Consider the following 8,990-nt stretch of genomic DNA (forward strand, 5'->3'; position numbering starts at 1 on the left):
AATGTACGCGTGCGCACACACACACACAAATACACACACACACACACACACACACACACACACACACACACACACACACACACACACACACACACACAGAGACAGTAACACTAACACATGTGCACAAAATGAACACAAACACACACACCGCGCGAGAGAGAAAGACTACAAGGAGGCATGACGTCATGATGCATTAATTGACGTCAAAGACTTTCGACCGTGACGTATTCTTCGCACGCGAGCTTTATCCATAGACTTGGAAACTACGGAATTTCTACCCGTCCAAAGCGGCCTTGGGTGGCGTTTGCTCAAAAAATGGGGGCGCCAATTTTACCCACCGTATTTTTGTTAGTTATGGTCCCAATTTTTGGTGAACTTCCATCTCCAACTGTGGCCCATTTTCGGGCACAAAGAATCCTTCTTTATCATGTATTATTCGGTATGCACATTTCTCAAATCTATTACAGTATTCACGACGTGTTTGCTTGATCTTTCGGATTTCATGGGGGCTGCCATTTTGGTTTTGATGCGCTTCCTTTTCCGGTTTACGTATTTTCCGGTTTAACATAGCATTTGCGTTTTTTTGACAGAAGAGTGATATTTGGTTATGAAGGAAGTCAAGTCCGCCATTACCTGCCACCTCAGTTGAGTGTTTACTTTGAACTTATACTTGAACCGTAACAGTGTGTAGCCAGTTCAAAAGACCTGTTCATCTTCCTACCAGTTCCAACTGTTGTTATCAATGGGTCGAGCAGCTGGAGGAAGTGTTTATTTCCATTCGGAGCCCAACTTAAGTTCAAAACCAGTCAAAAACTGGCCTTGATATTCCCACATTACGATACCCTTGAATGACATTAGATCTACGTCGTTTCCGCTTGCCAAAATCCCACATGTTACATGTCTGCTCTTCGAGTTGTTTGGAACTTAGTTCGAGTATTTTCTCGAACGTAACTTTTGACCCAGCTGTCAGGTAGGCATCATGAATTAGACGTACACTGGCAGTTATAAATCATGTTGTGCAAAAGACTCTAAAGAAGTAGAACATTGTGGAAAATCGGGAATGCTTTCTCAGTTTGTGCACCCTGGCAACATTCAGCAGGAAAAAAAAACTGCATATGCCTTCCTCTGCAAAAGTCGCGCGAAGAATGCTGAACGGGCAGCGACGACTAGCTGTTCTTCTTCAAAGTAATAAACTACCCCCCAAACCCTGCAAGTTTGTGCGATTTACTTTGTGGACATGAAGCCAGCAGAGGACTCAGGAATGCCCACTTAATTCCTTGATTGTACTTCCGTCACAAGAACTAAAAGAACATTCAATGTTCGTTAAATCTGTGGATCAAGTGACTCACGAAGCGGAGGAAAAGAAAATGACCGGCAGATTTGTACAAGATGTTGAATTCTGCCAGGGAAACGAAGCCGCCCTCACGGCAGAGAAGTCTCCGCCTACGAAAATCAGTAGATCTAGAGCAAGGTAAACATACGTTTTTCAAAGCTTGTTGAACAAACACACACACACACACACACACACACACACACACACACACACACACACACACACACACACACACACACACACACACACACACACACACACACGCGCGTACACAAACACACACACGCTCACACCATCACACACACACATGAAAGAGATGGAATAGCTGATCGAGTGATGACAATGTTGATTTATAAGTATTTTTTGGTGCGGTGAACTTGAGGCTATATTGTTCTATCAATCCATCGATATATTTTACACTTTCACCCCAGAAATGAAGCACGTGTACACATATTGAACAAAAGAATCATTTTAAGCTTTCATTGGCATTGTTTCCTTTTTTTGCAGACATGTTGGCAGGAAGTGAGTGTTTCACCCCACTCTTGCAAGGTAGGTTGATCACTGATGACAAGTTCTGATTGTTTTTCCTTTTTAAACGGATGACAATCCGTACTCTGCAGATGGATCTAACCGAGATGGACCTAACCGATACACGGAAGCAACATTGGGAACAAACTGTTATTCAATCTGTGAATATTTCATGTGTGAGGGGTATAACTGCAAGTAGCCTACGTTCGCTAATGTAGAGAAATAATTTTTGACTCAAACTTCAAGTTGAATTGTTTCTGCTGTCAGAGCCCTCTTTCTGAAGGAACAATATTTTACATGCCACTGGATTGTTGTATATTCCTTCTTATTTTGCAATGACAGGCTCAGCTTTCATTTGATTGTAATGTGTTTCTTATTTGAAGCTTTGTATCATAAAAGCTCTGTAGAAGTGTTGCACTTGTTTTGCAGACTGCATTAGGCGTGGTACCTATTGCACACACCCACACACCCCCCACCCTGCCTATTTATCTAAAACACCCACCCACACACATACACAGGGTGCTGACAAAGGATTTTTTTCCATTCTCCTTCAGGCCATCGCTTAATTTCTTGCAGACTGAGAAGCAATGGACGTTTGAGCAGCTCCTAAACCTGGGGCACACAAGCCACAAGGTAAATAAGGTATCAGTATATGAACAAATGTTTTCCCTTTGATTTTTATCGCATCATTTTTTCATAAAACTCTGTAAATTGTGGCAATTACACATTATGTCAATAACATTATTATGAAGAATGAAGATTTTCAACTTATCATTGAAGAAATGAAATCAAGCATTTTTGTTCATTCTGTATTTGATTATTATTTTCCAGTCTTTGGGTTGGCATAGTGGGTGAAATAAGGGTGAGTATCGGTTGGTGTTATTTTTTAGGTCTTGGTGATGTAATATTTTCCCTACGGTATTATTCATGGTTATCATAGTGCAGATTCCAGGGAAACGGTTTTTTGAACAGCCTCTTAAACTGAAAAGCTACAAGGTCAACAACATAAACAGGTTACTGGTGTCTCGGGCATTGATTTTTGTAAAAAGATTTGCACAGCAATTTTTGTGTGTGTAAAGAGATAATGAAAATAAAGCATAACAACTTTTATATTTTTGAAGTGGAATTAAATGTTTTCATTTTTTTATTTTGAAGTGTTTTTGTATGCAGGTTTTATTGGATGGGTGGGGGGTGGTTTTGATGGTTCTGATTTATTATGATGTAAGGGTGTTTTTTTCCTTAATTATTTATTTAATTGGTTTATGCAGACTTCATGGCAGCCATTGACCTGACGATATGACAGCCATGAATATCGAACGCAGAAGAAGAAAAAGAAGAAGACAGTCTAACAGGAAAATAATTCTGGTATGCTCATAATGTCTATGCCAGTTAAAAAAAGTCATGAATTGAAGTTTACCCAGGTTAGACATTAGCATGTCGTAATTAATAATAATAATAATAATAAATAACTTTTCTATAGCGCGAGTCCCATCAATTGGCTCCAGGCGCTTTACAAATTCATTATAGAATAAACTAGCACAAATCAACAAGCATACAAAGCATACATTTAACTGAGACATAACACCAATTGTGTGGCCCATCTAGAAAAAAGAACCTGTTCTAATTCGGAATTAGAACAGGTTCGTTTTTCTAGATGGGCTACTCACCTACATCACGTTTCATGGTTGGGTTCATGTTAGTTAGCAACATAATTGTGACAATGAATGTATCCGTAAACGCACCAAGAGACTTACTTAGAAAAATTGAAGTCATGCATCGTCAATATGACTACAATCACACAGGGGCGGATCTGGGGGGGGGGGTGCAATGGGTGCAATTGCACCCCCCCCCCCCAGCGGGACAACAAAAAAAAAACAAAAAAAAGAAGAAAAAAAAAGAGAAGAAAAATGTATCACCTGAAAATAGCACTTTACACGCTCAGATTGCACCAGATTGCACAATTTTGCTTCCTTTTTAAAAAAAAATTCCGGGGGGGCATGCCCCCGGACCCCCCTAGCATGCTCGGCGCTTCGCGCCATCGGTTCGGCGCTTCGCGCCTTCGCTGATAAGATAAAAAAAAAAGAACTTTGCACCCCCCCCCTTTCAAAACCCAGATCCGCCCCTGATCACAAACTGAATAAGGGGAAATCATGTCAATTTGGTGGTCTGGATCATCAGCTGTTGCTCATTCGCTATAATGGTCTACTTGACAAAGCCCGTCTTCATGTGCTTCTTTGTTTCTTTATACCTAGTGTAGACAACATGTAGGCGTTTGCAGACCGTTTATTGTATTGCTGTTGTTTGTTTGTGAGTAAAACTATGGTGTGACCTCAATTGTTTGAAATTTGTTGTGTATGTTCTACTTTGTGTAGGGTGTTTCTCCATGCCCCCAGAAGAACCGACATTATAATTATTAAAACCTTCATACCCTGAAAATACTTGCATACTAGATGTTGTTTCTTATTGTAATGATTGGGGACAGGCAAGCTCTTAAATTGTGCAAGCCTTCAGAAAACTGTCAAGTCTGATTTGCTAGAACAAGCGATATTAACACGTTATTAAGATGAATATTTGATTAAATATGTGCAGGAACTACTTCAGCAGATTCATATGGCCAGTCTCACAATGCAAGGAAGGTGAGTAAATTGAATTATGTCTTTCCCACCTGTTCTGTGTTTAGTGTCAGCCGTGATTGCCTGATGAGAATTTGAAAACATGTTGCTAACTAACATGAACCCAACCATGAAACGTGATGTAGGTGAGTAGCCCATCTAGAAAAACGAACCTGTTCTAATTCCGAATTAGAACAGGTTCTTTTTTCTAGATGGGCTACTCACCTACATCACGTTTTATGGTTGGGTTCATGTTAGTTAGCAACATGTTTTCACATAGAAAATGGTGGGCACCTGAACAAATATCTGCACATTACAATGAAGTCTTACTTTGTGATCTGATGGTTTAATAACCCCCCCCCACCCCCCAAGACGAAGCTCACATAACTACCAACTACACAATTTCCTTACAGAATCAAACAATGGGAAGAATCAGGATTCAGCAGTGCTAGGTCGTTGAGGGTGATAGCTATCACTAGGCATTCAGCAATGAAAAGTTGATTTTTGTTTTGATGTACAATTTTCATTCAATTTTCTTTTCATGTTTGCAAGCTTTTCATTTAAACTGTACAATAGCCGCCATTTATATTATATGTAATTTTCTAGAAATAGTGAACACCACTATAAGCATTATGCTTGTTGTTGTTTACTCAATATGCGTTTTTTGTAAATAATGCACAAACGTTAAATAAAACAGTTTAAACCAATGAAAAGTTGAGGTTTTCACGGACATTAACAAAATCCGGTAACCTACGGACAGTAAATTTCACAGGGAAGGGAACAAGAACGTCGAAAATGGAAAAGTAGGTTTTTTTCTTTCAAACCATTGATAGAGCTCTGAAGCTTCACACAAGTTTTGCAGAGAGAGCACTCGGCCTATTCATTTTTGGCACTAAAACATGCGCACACACAAAAAGAAAGTTTTTAAAAAGTGGCGCCGATGTATTCTCTCACTCACAGCCTTAGAATATTGCAGTTTGTATGTTACCAAATTGAGGCATGATTTTACTCCATCTAATTACCTGACCAAATCTGCGACAGTCGGGCAAACTTCTTACAAGTCGGATTGGGCCTTCAATCAAATACTCAGAAACCAGCAGCTACTTTAAGTAATACTAGTTTTGTTGTTATTTTTTACAGCTTGTACTGAATGTGTTTTCTTTTATCTCCTCAGAATCGAGTCAGCCAGGGAAAGACCATTGAGAGGGAGAGCGCACAGTAAAGCATATATGGCATGCACTTCGGTGGACCAGTGCCATCATCTTCATAACAAGAGATGCAGATCATATTTTCTTATGTTTAAGTATAGCTGTTAGCAAAAGTATTTGACGATTCTTGGGTACGACTTTCGTGTTTAATCCTATCAGCTTGTGCACAGCCCCAAAATCTGTTTTATTTTGATTTATCATTGATAGTTTGATTTTTTTTTTAATGGAATTAATCCAAATGTAAATACATCTAAGGTTACAATATTGTTTTCTTGTATATATACCCTTAAAACTACCTCTTCGTGTAAACAAAATTTAATTGTAAAAAGAAGTGTTTGTTCAAGGGAGATAATTTGAAGCGATTTTTTTTTTAAATCAGTAAAACTGCGTAGTGACATCCTCAGTTAAATAACAAGTCGCGTAAGGCGAAAAAACAATATTTAGTCAAGTAGCTGTCGAACTCACAGAATGAAACTGAACGCAATGCCATTTTTCAGCAAGACCGTATACTCGTAGCATCGTCAGTCCACCGCTCATGGCAAAGGCAGTGAAATTGACAAGAAGAGCGGGGTAGTAGTTGCGCTAAGAAGGATAGCACGCTTTTCTGTACCTCTCTTTGTTTTAACTTTCTGAGCGTGTTTTTAATCCAAACATATTATATCTATATGTTTTTGGAATCAGGAACCGACAAGGAATAAAATGAAAGTGTTTTTAAATTGATTTCGACAATTTAATTTTGATAATAATGTTTATATATTTAATTTTCAGAGCTTGTTTTTAATCCGAATATAACATATTTATATGTTTTTGGAATCAGCAAATGATGGAGAATAAGATAAACGTAAATTTGGATCGTTTTATAAATTTTTATTTTTTTACAATTTTCAGATTTTTAATGACCAAAGTCATTAATTAATTTTTAAGCCACCACGCTGAAATGCAATACCGAAGTCCGGGCTTTGTCGAAGATTACTTGACCAAAATTTCAACCAATTTGGTTGAAAAATGAGGGCGTGACAGTGCCGCCTCAACTTTCACGAAAAGCCGGATATGACGTCATCAAAGACATTTATCAAAAAAATGAAAAAAACGTTCGGGGATTTCATACCCAGGAACTCTCATGTCAAATTTCATAAAGATCGGTCCAGTAGTTTAGTCTGAATCGCTCTACACACACACACAGACACATGCACACACGCACATACACCACGACCCTCGTTTCGATTCCCCCTCGATGTTAAAATATTTAGTCAAAACTTGACTAAATATAAAAAGAATAAGGAATAAAGGTATACACACAGGTTGTACCCATTTTCTTGATTGCACTGCTTTTAAGTAGAAAGCTTTTTTTCTCAGAATTATTTTACAAATAAAATTCAAGGGAGGCAATTGATATGATAAAAAGGAAGAATTTTTCTTTTCTTAGAATACTGTACACATTTAGTAAAGTATAATTTACAAGACAAAACACAGGGTTTTTTGGTTTTTTTTCTGTGCCTGCTACTTGACAAGAGAACCACGAGATTTGTGCAGATTATTTAAAATTTTCTGTACAGTATATTTTACAAAGACAGATCCATATAATATATATAATTTTGTAATAGATGTTTACAATTTGTATTTATGGTTTTTTTTTAAATCAACAGTTCGGATAGCCACAACAAGTGTGTATGTCTTGTGATTTGAGAGCTTTAGCACTGGATGCTTAGAATCCTCTTGATCATTTACTTCAGTAGGTTAAGCCACCTTCTCCAAAATCTTCTCTCCTATTCTGTGCTTACTACAGTGGGGTTGACAAGAGAACCACGAGATTTGTTTTTGTACATATCTTGTTTTTATTCTGTACACTTTAATATTTTAATCATAATTTTTTATGTGCAATTTTTTTTTTTAACTGTGTTTTTGTTTTTGTTTTCCTGTATTCAAAGTGTGTATGGAAACCACAACCTGTCACAGCAGTATTATTAATCTGGATCTCCCTGCTAAGAACGTAATTAACAGAACGTGTGCATGTAGCTAAAGAACTTAAAAAGAATTTCTGCTACTTCACTCAAAATACGTCCATCCTCACACTCATATTTTCTTAAAATAATATTTGTTCATACAAACATGTTTGCGAATTATTCAATTTTGCGTAAAATATTCAATTACGATTTCTTTGTGTGTTGCAAAATTATGTAATAAAATTATGCAAGATCAAATTCAAAACAGCAATAAAGCTGCTGACGGCAGAATACCTCTGTTGACTTCTCTATCTGTTGGGTCAAACTATGCCACAGACATGTTTCTTCTAGTAGCTCAATATTACGTGATACAGTCTCAAAGACAGAACAACGCAATAACCTTTTTTTGTGTAGATTCGATTGACTTTTTCCTGAAATAAAATATTCATGAAGGCGGTTCTGACTGAGTTAATATATTTCTGGAAAGCTGAACAACGCAATGCGTCTGTGACTGGTGAAGAAGCAGAGCTGGAGCTTTTTGTATTGTTTGTCGTTGGTTTTATTACACACGCACTCACATACGGTCAACAACATGTTGCATGTTCCTGCTTGACAAACAAATGCCTGCATACATGCGTGCATGTACGAACGTACGAACATTCATACCTGTGCAAACAATCTGCTACTTTAAGTTCAACACCCAAACCCCACACATTCCCCCAAAAGGAGTCTGAAGTATAATACTGGCATTTGTGGTATTGAACGAGGACCTCAACTTCCATTGTCTAGTGCATGTGGGTCTCATGTTGTACGTGTGAAACCACTTACTTAAAACAGAAAAAATCTTGTAAGCTTATCAACAAACAAGTCGCGTAAGGCGAAAATACAATATTTAGTCAAGTAGCTGTCGAACTCACAGAATGAAACTGAACGCAATGCCATTTTACTCGTAGCATCGTCAGGCCACCGCTCATGGCAAAGGCAGTGAAATTGACAAGAAGAGCGGGGTAGTAGTTGCGCTAAGAAGAATAGCACGCTTTTCTGTACCTCTCTTTGTTTTAACTTTCTGAGCGTGTTTTTAATCCAAACATATCATATCTATATGTTTTTGGAATCAGGAACCGACAAGGAATAAGATGAAAGTGTTTTTAAATTGATTTCGACAATTTAATTTTGATAATAATGTTTATATATTTAATTTTCAGAGCTTGTTTTTAATCCGAATATAACATATTTATATGTTTTTGGAATCAGCAAATGATGGAGAATAAGATAAACGTAAATTTGGATCGTTTGATAAATTTTTTTTTTTTTAAATTTTCCGATTTTTAATGACCAAAGTCATTAATTAATTTTTAAGCCACCA

General features: G+C 37.5%; 1 long non-coding RNA gene across 1 annotated transcript; it reads left to right on the top strand.

Annotated features, from left to right (window-relative positions):
- Nucleotides 1-627: 627 nt before the first annotated feature.
- Nucleotides 628-6,091, top strand: LOC138955476 (uncharacterized). Its single transcript, XR_011452246.1, has 7 exons — nucleotides 628-1,471; nucleotides 1,841-1,882; nucleotides 2,416-2,494; nucleotides 2,693-2,723; nucleotides 3,130-3,226; nucleotides 4,451-4,497; nucleotides 5,648-6,091. It is a non-coding gene; the product is annotated as an uncharacterized lncRNA (long non-coding RNA).
- Nucleotides 6,092-8,990: the final 2,899 nt, after the last annotated feature.

The sequence above is a fragment of the Littorina saxatilis genome, unplaced genomic scaffold (genome assembly GCF_037325665.1).
Source record: "Littorina saxatilis isolate snail1 unplaced genomic scaffold, US_GU_Lsax_2.0 scaffold_2504, whole genome shotgun sequence".
In the NCBI taxonomy this organism is placed as follows: domain Eukaryota; kingdom Metazoa; phylum Mollusca; class Gastropoda; order Littorinimorpha; family Littorinidae; genus Littorina; species Littorina saxatilis.